The following is a 14220-nucleotide window of genomic DNA, read 5'->3' on the forward strand; positions in this document are numbered from 1 at the left end:
CATATCCACATCCACAGCAAACGGATGTGCGCAGGATACAGTGTGTAAATGGTTGTAAAACGCTTTTCAAATCGCACCTCCTGACCCGCTGGTTGGCTCCAGCTGTTGTTATTGTCGCAGGGCCGTCGTGCTATTTAATGTCATTTAGCCTGCGGCTAAAATCAGCGCTAAGCGAAGCCCGCTTCAACCCACTTGGCTGCACTGCTACAAAATATTAAATACAACAGTTCGAATTTATGATAAAGCAAAAAATGGTGGTCAAAGAGATGGGCAAATTTTGTCCAATAATGGTTTAAAATATTTGTTAACAATTACTATTCATGGGTTATAACAATTACTAATGAGCATAAGAGATTTTGCATATATATTTTCGAATGAAGAACTTAATCCAGGGGCATGATGTAAAATACAATAAGAAGTCTAAGAAATTTATATTTGTTTTGGTTTAATATTACCAAGTATTTTTAAATAAAATTTAATGCTTTCAATATTTCAAACAAGATAAATAAAAATTGTTGTTTTAAAAATATAACTATTGATATAATATTAAATATATTATTTAGAAAATACATATTCTATAACCAATGCAATTTCAAATCATAACAGGCCAAAAAAAAAAAGGAAAATAAATATTAAAATAAAGAAATACTAAATGGTTGCTTTTTTCAGCTTGGTGCATATGTACCCACATGCATGGACATTCTGGCTAAAATTTCTGTCCGAACCCTACCTTTCTCTAGTTTGGCACAACCCGTCCGTTGTTGCCTTGACAGCCACCGGAAGGGCTTCATTACGATTACACTTACACACCCCTCGCACACACCCATGTGAACAGAATCATTTTAATTGCAAAAAATTGAACAAAGTTTGTGCTGCTGGCTTGTTTGGTCCGCTTGTTGTTACTGTTTGTTGACGCTTCTGGTTAACGGCAAGTGGGTATCATGGCAGTCCGTCTATAATGGCTACCCCACAGCGACCTCCTGCCCTCGAAATATCGGCGAAAGAATTACATATTTATACGAAAGTGCCGCAAGCACACGTTCTGTTACCGCCCATTTCAGATGGGCATTGAATAAACCGAATTGCAAATGAATAAATGACATCAGAAGCGTATGGAAAATAAAGGGGAGAGAGTGAAAATGGTGTGAAAATTACAGGTTACGCAACATGGTAAACAATTTCGATGAATTGACTTTGGAAAGGGTTGGGAGGCGGTCCTGCAAATGGGTCGCACGCAGAGTGTAATTACACAACAACAGGCTCAATCCATTCCACTTTTATTTTGAAGCTGCATGTTTCCTTAACAAATGTATTATTTAGCTTGAGCTTCATAATTTTGACCTTGGCTAAGAGCTAGTTTAAAAGAATCTTTTAAAACAACAATGGCAAAAGATATTCCCCAAGTTAGTATATCATTTAAAAAACGTTCAGTTTATCCCAAAATTAAAATGAAAAATAATATTATTTTTCCTTTATTTTATAAAAGACAAATATTTGAATCGATAAAATCCTATTTCAAGCTGGAGGCGTCCAAGTATGAAATTGAAGATTGCCCATGTCAAATCGTTTCTTATATCCTTAGCTGTTTTCATTTTTTCTGCCTTGTTGACAGTCAAATTATGAAAAGTTCTCGGATAAGTCCCTGGGGATCCTGACAATTTTATGTAATTTATTAACAGAAATGCAAAACACTTGAACTATGCCATGAATAATTCCCACACTCTGCTGTTTATCTGACCGTTTGAATCTTTGCGGTCTTAAATTACCAATTTTCCAGCGCATAAATTGGCATTTAACCAATTGGACTCGAAACCAAAACCAAATCATAGCCCGAACATGAGCTTCAGTCTGAATGCGAACCCAAAACCAAACCGATTCCCCAAGCGCTGTCGTAGGAACACTCCGGTTCAAGACAAGCAACCCACTTATCATATTAAACTATGGACAGAAGCCGGCAACCATTTAGCAAATCTTTACGTCAAGGCCAACAAACAACCCTCGGCACCTGCAAATGGTTCGGATGGATTGGGATCTACTCGCTTGGGATGGGTTTGGGTTTGTGTTTGGTTTTTGGATTGTCTGGGGGTGGCAAAGCACGGGTACACAACCCAATTAGAAGTACCCGAAAAAGCTGCAGCAGCGGCAGAAACAACAGCAACCGAGTCAGTCAAAACAAAATCAAGATAAAAGCGAAATTCAATCTGTCAAAAATAGATTACAGACCAATTATGTGCTCTTTAAGAGTGCCGTACCCCACAGTATCCATATGACAGCAGGGAGTGCTAGTGCCTTCCTCCACCCCGAAAAGTTCAGCCACCCATTCATCTATGTATGGCCATCAGGCAGGATTTTTCTATGCCAACTTGTTTTTAGGGTCTGCGGCGTGTAATTGTGACTGCCGCTCGGCAGGGATGCGATTTATAGTAAGTCGAGAGTTCATGATTCACAGAGGATGGCAGGCATTGTTCGGGGTTGCCTGATTGGGTTGAGTTCATTTAATCGACACCAGACAACGAGTGAGTAATTTGCCGTTTAATGGCTTGACAAAAGTTTCTCATATCAGGACCAATACAAGATGACAGAGACAGGTTCCTTAAAAGACAGATTAAAACTAAAATATTGATCGAAATTGTAAAAAGGCTATCATATCTCATATGTTAAATAAAGTTAACAAAATATATAATATCTGTATATGTTCTCAAACCGGTTTAAATAAAAAATATATTAATATCTTAAGATTTTTTAAGGGTATATCTTTTAAAGACTTATGTACATTTTATTAGTGAAGTTTAAATAGAAAAATACTATTTAAACATGTTGCTATTTTTTATTACTGTTAGGAGTTTCCAATTGACTTTTAAAGTTCGAAAAAGATTAAAAATAAATGTATTAAAACTGCTTGGTTCACCAGGTGTACATTCATCTGAAATCTAAGAACAGCTCTACATTTTCATTACATTAAGCCATTTCCCGCACCCGTTTCTCTAATTCCTCGCTTATTGCCTGACCAGCTCATCACCGCTCCACAGACCGGAATGGGAAATCACGGTGAAAAGTTAAACAAACATCGCATACTAATCCCGGGGATATACACACTCGACTTGAGGTCCCAAACCAATGTTTTCGTATGATATCAGCAGGACTATAAAAGCACACTCGCACACACACACACACACACACACACCCCGAAGTCGGTCCCCTCAACTACTATGTTTCCACTGCAGGACCACAGGACCAATCTCTCCGGTTCCGAGTCCTGCCAAGCAGTTCAACTGATTTTGGACTCCGGGGGAAGGGGCGGCGGGCACCGGTTCAATTCTATTCAATGCCTGGCATTCTTTGTGTGTGTAAAGTACCATTTAAGGGTGATAATCGTTCGCCATTTGAGGGTGCAAAATGGAAAAATCATTGAAAGCGAACATCGGCCGGTAGAGGATCAAGGGACGGGGCAGCCAAGATTAAAAGTGCATTTAATAATGGAGCAGTGGGTGGTGCGGGGGCAGGTGGCCTTGGGGAAATGGGACTTACGTGAAGCGGCCAGCCAAGAGGCTATTACACAGAAAACAAAACTAGCTCAAAGAAAAAAATGCAATGTAAAGCCATATAAAATAAAAGAAACGCAATTAAATAACTAAATTTATGTTATTTTACTAGGGCTTGCCAAGAGTTGTTCTCGCAGTAAGAATGGCTTAAAAATATTCTTTAAAAAGAATATTAAAAAATAGCTTGTTTATTAAACTAATAAAATTCATTTATTATAGGTATCATAAATATGAACATTATATGCCCATGAATATCATAGTTTTCCGAATCTAAAAATACAAAAATCGGAAATAAAATAAAAAGTCAAAATATATATTTTTTCTAGTGTAGTTTCCTGAGTATGCTCAGAGGGAATTATAATGAACATCCAGTTGAGCTTAATGTCTCAATAGAACCCGGCAGCCACCCCTTCGTAAAAAACGTAATGATTCAGAATTATTTGATTGCGTGGGCGGTCTGTTGGTGGTTGGAGATTGGGTGCGGCGTATCCATGTGTTGGTCCACCCCAATCGGCAGTTAGCGACATATGTTGCCACATCCGCCGACTGACTTATGTCGCTATAACGTGTAAAATTGGTATAATTCCTGCGGTTGCCAATGTCTCTCGACTCCTCAACCCCTGCAGTTGCACCGGCAATAAATTTAATTTTAAAGTGCACTGCTTCTATAGCTATAGCTTATTCAGTTTCGACTGGGTGGGTTGCTTTCAATTAAATTGCTCTATGATAAATCCGAGACACTTCCTGCTTTGCTTTCTAAATTGGAGAGTAATTAACTTGTATTTGTCAATGAGGGACTTTGAATGATTAATTTCCACAGCCATTCAATGCATTTAGATGAATATTTTTAATTAGATAGACATAGGGCGGTCGTAAAGTAACACTTTAAAGTTTCAGAAAAATTCAAATTATAAGTTAAAGGCATTTGAAATATGATAAATTGTATTCTTATTTAATTAATTTGGTTTCCTCTTTAGTCCATATTAATTGTCTAGCGTTTATATAATAATAATTTAAGACTAACAGCATAATTTTTTTTTTCAAATTAAAGTTTATCTAAATTTATTTGAATTATCGCCTGCGACTTAGTAATAGTTATTTTCTGCAAAAACCAATCAAAAATGGGCAGATATTTTTGAAAAAAAAAATCAAAAAGAGTTAAAAACATGTTGTATCTTGGTTTCTACATTCAGTTCCTAGCAGCTATCCCTCATCCATATCGAAGTCTGTCAAAGGATTTGATTTTGGATTTGCTGCCTGACTGGGAATCCGCAACCCATACCAATACATTTTGATTTTGCGCACTTTTTGATTGATGACAGTCAGTGCCACGCCCAGTCCCCAGTCTACGCCCCCGCATAATCATAAATGAAAGCTATCAAAAGTGTGCGTCTTTTTTTTTTTGTTGAATGGGCAAAGAAATCAAAAGATATTTGCGCGCCTTTTGGCGCACGGCTTAGACAAAGGGACAATGGCACGAGAGCAAAAAGGGAACAGCTGGGCCAGGACATACATTTTTCGGGCCGTAGCCGTTCAATTGTTCGCGCTTCAATGGCACTGGCAAATGCAAATTTCAGTGAAAAGGCAAATCCGTTAAACAAAAGCTCGGCACACTCACACTCTCGCACGCACCGGGCGTTTTAGTCTAATGAAACTACGAGTATCTTCAATGGCAGCAAGGCCAGCGATGCAGGATTAAGAATAACACGGCGAAAAATAATGCCGGAATTCTTAATAATATTCGAGACCAATTTAAACTTTTCAGTTATCTCCTCCATTAGTTAGTTAGTTAGTTTTTTTTTATTTAGCAACATAAAATTTTGTGTTAAAGAACTAAAATATCTACATTCTTTGTAAAGGTAAATATATGAAATTTCATACCAAATTATTTGTATCTATTTGAATCTTTATTTTACATTTGCTACCAAAAATATATCATCCATTTTAATTCTTAAAAGTTGAAAATCTTTCTTGATTGGGAAAGAAGTTCTTTCAATAAACAAAAGATAAAATGAACTATTAATAAAATGTGGTATTATGTACTTTTTAAAGTCCTTTTTTTCTAAATCATTCCATTTGCTGCGCATGGAAACTTTGTTTCCTCTAGCAAAATGTGTAAAATAGTAAGTTTTAATTTAATTTAATTAAACTAGCTAGAAATAGCAAGATCTCAATTGAACCTCCCTATTTTATATAATTTCTTTGCATATGTTTAGTATGCGATTTGATTCCATTTTATAGTGTAGTGTGTAGTGCGAAGTATAAAAAGAACTTTTGTATTAAAAACTCCAAAGCAATAAACGTTTTAATATTACTAGCTTGAAAAAGGCGGATCCAAATCGAACCACCTTTTTTTATAGAATTTCTTTGAGTGTGTTTTGGATAGTGCAGGAGTGCAGGTGGAAATGACAAATGCGAGGAGCACTTGCTGCTTGGCGCTGAGGCGTGTGGCAATCTCAAGGCGTCGTCGGTTGCCACTTTTCGCTGTCATTAAGTAAATAGAATGAGACGCCTAGATAGGGCCAATGTAGGCGTTCTGGCCTAAGTGATTAAAATGCCGCACAAGTGCAATTTGTCAAAGGATCTGCAGAGCCATCAGAGCCATCCAACGCCATCCATTCTTCCCCGAAGACAGCCGCCCCGCAGTCCTCAATTGTTCGCCTTTTTTCACGCTAAAGCAACTGAAAAACCACTTTGGCCAAATTGACAACAGGCGCTGATGTGGGGGGCGGAAGTCCTGCCTGCTAACAACGTTTCGCCCAACAAATAACAGCCTTGACAGCCGCCAACGCCCACCCACTTCGCCGGCGACTCCCGCATGCGTTTAAGACCGCGAGTGCGAATTCTTCACTTCAATGCGCCATGTTCTGGCTTTTTGTTTGCACTGAAATCCATTAAAAAATGCACAAAGTCGGGCAGGTAGCCCGGAGGCTGTCTCTATAAACAATGCAGTTGCCGCATAATGCCGAACAACAAGCCCCGCAAAAAGCCGGTACAGAAAGTAAAAATGGAAAAAATGGGGAAAACACAGGGAAAGAACAGCCTCCATAGCCTTTGGCTCGACTACTGTTGCCATTTTCTTGTCCTGCGCTTTGGTAATTCATTTTTCCAGGAACTCCATGTGACTGCGGCCAAGGCAATTGTTTTATGGTTGTTATACCTACACTATCCAAAGGTTTAAACAAATATATGGCCATTTTGGGCAGACAATGAGTTAAAGGAATTTATTAATAAATAAATTTTAATCAAATAATTAAAGAAAATGAATTACTACTTTCGTTTCTTAAACATTGTTTTGTTACCTGTTATAAAAATGTTAAAAATATTTCCTTCATAGATATCTCGTTAAGGCCTTTCCATTTTAAATTTGTAATAATCCAAACAGTTACCCACTTAATCAACTTAGCTCTGTCACTTATACATACAATACACTTTAGCTCCTTTAACACTTTTTTTTTTAACAAATGTTAAATAAATCTCATCATGTTTTTCAACTTCGTATATTGCATTCAACTCCTCCGTTTTTTAAAATAAAGGATCTTCTAGTCATTTCAGAGGGAAATGTTATTGCTGACTCAACCACAAAAATTACGAATACGCCCCGTGTATTAGTTTTAATTAGCATAAAGTTTGCACGTAGTTTTTCCGTTTTTTCCACATTTTTCGAATGGCTTCAATGGATTTTCGTGGGCAGCTGGCTTTTGACTGTCATCTAGCTGGGAGGCACATTCCTCAATTAATCAGCAGAAGGCACCCAGAAAAAGATGCGAGAGGCGGAAAAACACGCTAACACAGCTTTTCACTTTGGCATATTGTGGAATGACACGCCCCGACCAGTTGCTTAATATGCCTCCCCTTTTTTTAGCCGGAATAACTCGTGCCTGATTTGTGTTTTTTTCCAGCGGCCTGTGCTTAGATTTTGGTGGCGCACTGCAATGCGTCACGGTTGGGTTTCATTTTCGGTGCCTTTTTCTGCTGAACGAGCAAGCAGCTTGCTTCCATCAATGGTATTTTGCCATTTTTCAGCATTTTCGCTGACAGCTTGCCCTAAAAAAAAAAAACGGAAAAGGAAATCGGAGTGCAGGTTGAGAGACGGAAAAACGGCCAACAAATGCCGTAATACGTGCCGGCGGCCAAGGCAAAAGAATTGGCCAAAACTGGTGCTCGGGAAATGGATTTGATTTATGTAGTTGCCGGATCAAGGGGCGATGGGTGTGGTTCTGGGGACAGACGCCAGGTGAATGCTTTTTTGATAGACTCGAAATGGATACACGTTACAAGAAGATAAAGAAGCTCCAGGTACGGATGAAGCCCATCCCCATCCCCATCCCCGTCCATCCTCCATGCCACCCGAATCTAGCCAACCGAGAGCGCCCACAAATTATTTAGGAAATCTGCCACTCACACAGAGCATTCCATATTCATTTGGCTGCCGGTTCGTTGACATGCCCAGCCAGATAAAAACATTTTTTCCATAGTATTTTGGTACCACATTCGCCCCTTTTTTTTGCCCCTGTCCACGAAGAGATCTGGTTGGACGTTCTCAAAATTTGAAATATTTTTTGTAAGCTTGACGAACCAATAATAATTTGCATCGCACGGCTTTTTAGCCATTTCTATGCCAACAGTTCGAGCCCAGTACACACAGAAGAATAAGGTAAGTAGAAAACAGACTGAAGTAGATATATCATTGTTAAATAAAACATTAAATTGGATTACATTATTGTGTTTTACTTTACTTATTTTGTTTTTGAATAGTTTTGTTGTTCGCTCAATGTTAAATTATTTGTTAAACATTATATTGATCCGTGTTGAAACTCATTTGTTTTCATAATAAATGAAAATGCGCATCAAAATGGTTCGTTCTAACTTTCTTTTTCTACATTTTGTTGGGTCTGTTTTCTCTGTGCAGGACAAAGGTTCAATGATACACGGGCCCATTGACATGCAATTTTAATGACATTTTCCGGATGTCATGCTTTTCACGCTTTGTCTTTTGCTGCAGTTTTTGGTTACCTATTTCGTTTGATGAGTTTTAGTTTCTTGTCTATTTTAATTAACGAACACATTTAGAAACTGATCCGCCGAATTTTTTCAACACCAACGAGTTCTCCCTTTACATTTGCACTCATTACGAACAGTGTGCTAATCCAATCGGACAGTCTGTCTTCGATAGGATGTGCCAAGGCAGAAAGCATTCCCATTACCCCCTGTAAGTGGGTTACCTTAACCATCAAGTGGCCATTAAGAGCTTAAAACCAGACAAGGGCAAAATATAGCCATTAGGAGCCAGCAAGTCTGCCATATAATCAACGGCTTTTTGACGCGTCCGACGCGTGGCGATGTTGTTGCCATTACCGATGTTGTTTGCTGTCATCGGGCTTTGCCGACACGCCCACTTATTATATTGAAACAATCCAGAATTTGTAGGGCTGCCGAGAGTTGCAGAGCGGAAAAACTCAAGTGGAAAATATCCAACCGGCCCCGCCCCTCCGTTTTCATACACGCGCCCACGAGCGTGCGATAATTATGTTGTCATGCATTTGCGGCACGTGCTGGGCTGGGAAAAAAAATATCAAGGGGTTCGGGGATATAGCCACAAGTATCCATATCCGTATCGACTTCCGCTTGCATAATTGCTACAAATATTTACCCAGATTTGGCTGCAACAAGAGGGTAAATATGCTTTTCGCCGGTTCAAGTGCCACTCAAGTGAAGCACACTCGAAATAAAAACTGCACTGGAATACACAACATTTAATTGAAATACAACACACCCTTAAAAATAAATATTTTTAAACATTTGTGAAATTAAATGAATTGTAGTAATACTTACATTTTCTATAAATACATCTATTACATTTTCTATTTAATTTAATTTTAATTAAGGATTTAATTTTATTTCAAGGGTGTATTTATTTTTTCCAGTGCAGCCGCCGTGAGAGAGTTTGAGAGCCCTGAAGTTCAAGAGTTCGCGGCCTCTTTCAGGTGAATAATCGAGACCTTTTCGGGCCGCTCTGTTTGCTGTTAATTGCACTAATGTGCGTAATTTATAAGGAAGTGAGTGGCGTGCGAAAAGTTTTCGCCCTACTCTCGGATCTGGGATATTTATGGATCGGGGCAAAAACATTTGGCTAGGCAATAATGCCGAAAGTGCCAAGCAGAGACTCGTAAATAGCACCTCCCACGAGTTCCAACCCTCGGCCAAGATAGCCCCCCTCACAGTATCCAATCCCCTTCACTGGATTCGAGATAAAGACCATGCTGGCATCCCCGATCCCCGACTAATGGCAGACAATGCCGCATTGGCCCCCGGGGAACACACAATTTCAATAAATATTTCACTGCATTAGCCTGATACGAAGGGCTTGGCCAAATCCTGGCGGAGCGTAGCTTCAAATTGCTATTTTCGTTTGGCAATAACGTGCATTAAATGTTTTGCCCATTATCATTTCTGGCCAACATCTCCATTAGCCGAGCCTACTGGTGCTAAGCCATATGCTGAATCAGTTGGATATTATGGGATTTCAACTTGGATTGTCCATACAAATTATTTCCGTCCCTCAACATTATAAAACCTTTTTTTAATTTATATATATATATATATATATATATATATATATATATATAGATTTTCAGATATAGTAATTTTTAGAGAATACAAATAATAAAAATAGATTCAAAGCACACAATCAATAAAAACCATTTTAAATAATTACCTATATCACTTAAATGTACAAATAATTTATTTGAACCGGAAAGCATTTGTGTTAAAGTAATTGTGATCCGAACCATATACATTTTTATAATTTTTAATAGCAAGCCATTTATGGACTAATCTTAGAAAAAAAGGTTTTTGAATGAGACGGAAAGCCTGATTAGAATTTTTTGTGCGAGTGCAAGTGGTTCACAAACCCTTTGCGCCGCAATTGGAGAGCTATTCGAGAAACAATGAAAGTGGGTGATAGACAACTGCAATTGTTGCACTTTTTGCTTCTGAGCCGGGCCAGAAGACGCACTGCGAATAGTGGGCCTTTGGCCAACAAAGAAGCACCTTGATTGCCAACAAACACTAACAACTGGGCTCAACTGAAACGAACCGAACTGGGGGAGAATGAGAGCTTTCTTTCATTTACTGACAATAAATTTTCATTTTCTTGGTAAATCGTTCAGTTGTTGATGGAGTCGAGAGTCGAGAGTCTAGAGTCTAGTGCTGCAACGTAGTTGAGCGTCGATTGCCTCTGCCAGGCACATATGCCGCATTTCTGCACCACAACAATTTGGTTGGCACAGCTCATTGTCTTTGGATATGCCCGCAAACGCCCGTATACGGGAATCCATATAGCCAGGCTCCGGCAGCAATTGCAATTGCTCACAAGTTATCCCAAGTGGAAATTGCTCGCTTTGCCTGCCGTTGTTGTTGGTGTCTGGGCTGGCAAATCGCAATAAAACAAAAGTGATTGTCAAGTGAATGCGTTTGTACTCCCACAACACTGCATACTATAGGTACTCGTATACGACTGCCCCTCCGGATGTGGTTGGTAATATGCAATTCATCATGTGCGCTCTGCTGCGTAATTCGGAGTGATTAAAAATGTTATTCATATGCACTTGATTGATGGATGCGAGGGATTACAATCGACAGATTTGCACTGGGATCTGGGGGAATGGTAATTGAAATGTGCTGATATTTGTTGGCATTTTTCCATCGCCCACGCTCCTTCCTTTTTGGGGGTCACGCTTCTTTTTAAATGCTTAATAAACATAATTCCGTTTAAGCAATTCCTTCCGCCGCAAAGCCACACGCAATATTCGACCAACACGCAGGTAGTTAATTTAGGGTGTGAACTGGTTGAGTTATGCGTGGACTTCTGAAACCCCCATTTTTGCCCTTACCTGTCAGGAGTTCGGCGTAGAGGACGGCCAAATGGGCAGTAAATAATTCATTAGCGGCTTTTAACAATACATTTTTGTTGGCCACTCTAAATGACCTTTCCAACGAGCGCTTCTGCACTGCACGGAAAAAAAATATAATCTAACTATAATATTTGAACTATAATATTTGAATAAGATATGATAAAATGATACATTTTAGGACAGACTTTAAAAATACAATAATGTATCAAAAATGTGTACTTTAAATTATTTTAATAATAGGTTGTACTTAAATTTCATAATTTACAAGATGCTTTAAATGATGATTTTCGATCTAGACTATCACAACAATATTTTGTTGCATTTTTCTCTGTGTACATTACGCTCTTGTATTTTTTAGTTGGGCACTTATTTTAATGAAACGGCAGCTAATTAGCTGCATCGACGTTGACCTCTGAACCGCTGACTTCATTAGAGCAGGAATTCGTCGCTTTGTATTTTCTCGCAATGCCGCGATAAGAAACGCGGATAGGAGATTGCCGAACCACCTGCGCATTTACAACAACAAACAATGTGGTTTTTTGGCACATTTCGCAGCGGCTGGCAAATTAAAATGCAATAACTCTTCATCAGGGGGGCTCTTTCCCCTATGCCAAACCCAAACACACGTGAGCCGAGGGCAGGAAATGTGCTATAATTGAAAAATGTGGTAACAAGACGCTCCACCAGCAGCACCGCACCGCACCACACCACAGCACAGCACCACCGTGTCGGGCCTAATGAATGCCTCACTTTTTCCGTGTCTTTTTGGTTCGCCCGGGCTTTGCATAATAACACGCGAGGAGTGTGTCAGGTTTTGGTAGGACCATGGCTGATGGCTGCTCGGCGGGGTGATAAATGCTCATCAGGCTTTAAGGCTGCGCTGGCAATTAACTTTTACAATGTTGTTGAAACGTAATCAAGTTGTCAGCGGCAAAAAGCCGACTTGCCTCGCAAATTATACTCCTAATTACGCAAAACTTTTCTCAGCGCGGAAATTCCCTAGGCCACAAGCTGTCAGCAGTCTAAAGACAATACGGAAAGTCGTCGAAAAGCGGGTAATTTCGGCGGGGAAAATCCACTCTCATTGGCTAATCCTGGGGGATCCATTCGACTAATGCCCTGCTAGAATTCCCCCCTCGAAGTTCTCGATTCAAATGTCTCTCAGTTGTCATAACAAACTTGGGGACTATCGTCAGAACCGCTCTATAGAGATATACTGTACAGGGAGAAATAAATGTATGGACTATAATCATTCATCTTAAATATGTTAATGTTATTACATTTCATTTTCAATATTCGATTTAAGAAAACCCATTGTTAATCAATTCTTTAATATTTCCGATTTCCGAATTCTATCATACATTTAATTATAATGAAGTTGTAATACAAATAGAGCTTATAACTAAAACCTTAACGTATTTTATTTATTATTTTTATTTTAAATTTATTGTTCATGAACCTAATTTTTAGTGACATATAGCTTAAATCAAATCTAAACAGATTGAATTTTATTCATGTTGTACATACACATCAAAAAGAACGAATATGTTGACGTTCTTAAACTAATTAAAAGTAAGAATCTTTTTGTATGCCTATTTTCTTACTGTATTTTTGCTACTCTCCCTCGTTTTATTTCCTTTAAACAAAGCTGAAAAGCATTAGCTTCCCCCGAAAGTCTTGAGTTACAGTTGCCGGGAATTGACAATAAGCGGCATAAATTTCAAAATTTTATTTTTATCGCATTGCAATTTTCTTTTGCTCCGCTTTTCATTTCCTCTTACGCTTTCCTTCTTCGGGTGTCTGTGTGTGTGTGTGTGTGCGCGCTTTAAGCCACATTTAAGATACTTGGCGGGTATTATTGACTTTTGAGTTGATAAAGTGCCATAAATGTCACCCCATTAAAAGCGGGGAGCAGCCGAGGTAAAGGTAAGTCAAAGGTAAAAATACGCGGCGCTCCTGGGGGTTGTTGTGCTGGTCGTCCTGGCAAAGGGAGGGAGATAAATGCGGTTGCTTGCCAGGATAATGCGCCTCAACTCAATTGGGAATTTCAAAAGTAAAGTTGAATTTCATGTTCGGCTGCGGCAATTGTCACAGATGGTTTAATTGAAGTAATTACATATGAAATCCGTCAGGATTTGCCCCTCTCTCGACACTTTTCGTTTATTATTTTATTATATTATCATATACTAAGCAGCACAATAGCAGCATCATCATAATCCAGCCATTTGGGGTTTGGCGGAAAAGGGTTAATTGAGTTGTTTGCCTTTGTTTTATCTGCTTTTCCGCCACTTTGCCTTGCCTTTGACTCTCCTAATGAGCTAATGACAACTGCGTGTAATTATTTACCAACAGCAGAACCGGAAAGGTGAACACGTATTTATGCCTTTTGGTCGCCTTTTTTAGCTACATTTTATGAGCCTTTTTGAAAGCCAGTTTAACTGGTTACTGACCTATTCAGATTCATTAAAGAAAGCTGCCAGAGTAAGCGAAATTAAGTTGCCTTAAAAGGCACCACAGAATTTTCCAACACATTAAGCAAACATTTAAACAGCAATTAATGGCTATTATTATACTGCTGACTCGCCTACTAAGCTAATAAAATATACAGCTTAATGTTACATATTATTGTCCTTAAAATGTTGTTTTCAAAACGCCTAAAATGTTGCACTGTCTCTAGATTTCTTAAGTCTTCATTTTGAACTTTTAAAAGTCTGTTTTTAGGTGCCTGCAATTATTAAGCTTTTTAAACATATATAGGACCT

This window comes from Drosophila elegans, unplaced genomic scaffold (assembly GCF_018152505.1).
Source record: "Drosophila elegans isolate 14027-0461.03 unplaced genomic scaffold, ASM1815250v1 contig_476, whole genome shotgun sequence".
Classification (NCBI taxonomy): domain Eukaryota; kingdom Metazoa; phylum Arthropoda; class Insecta; order Diptera; family Drosophilidae; genus Drosophila; species Drosophila elegans.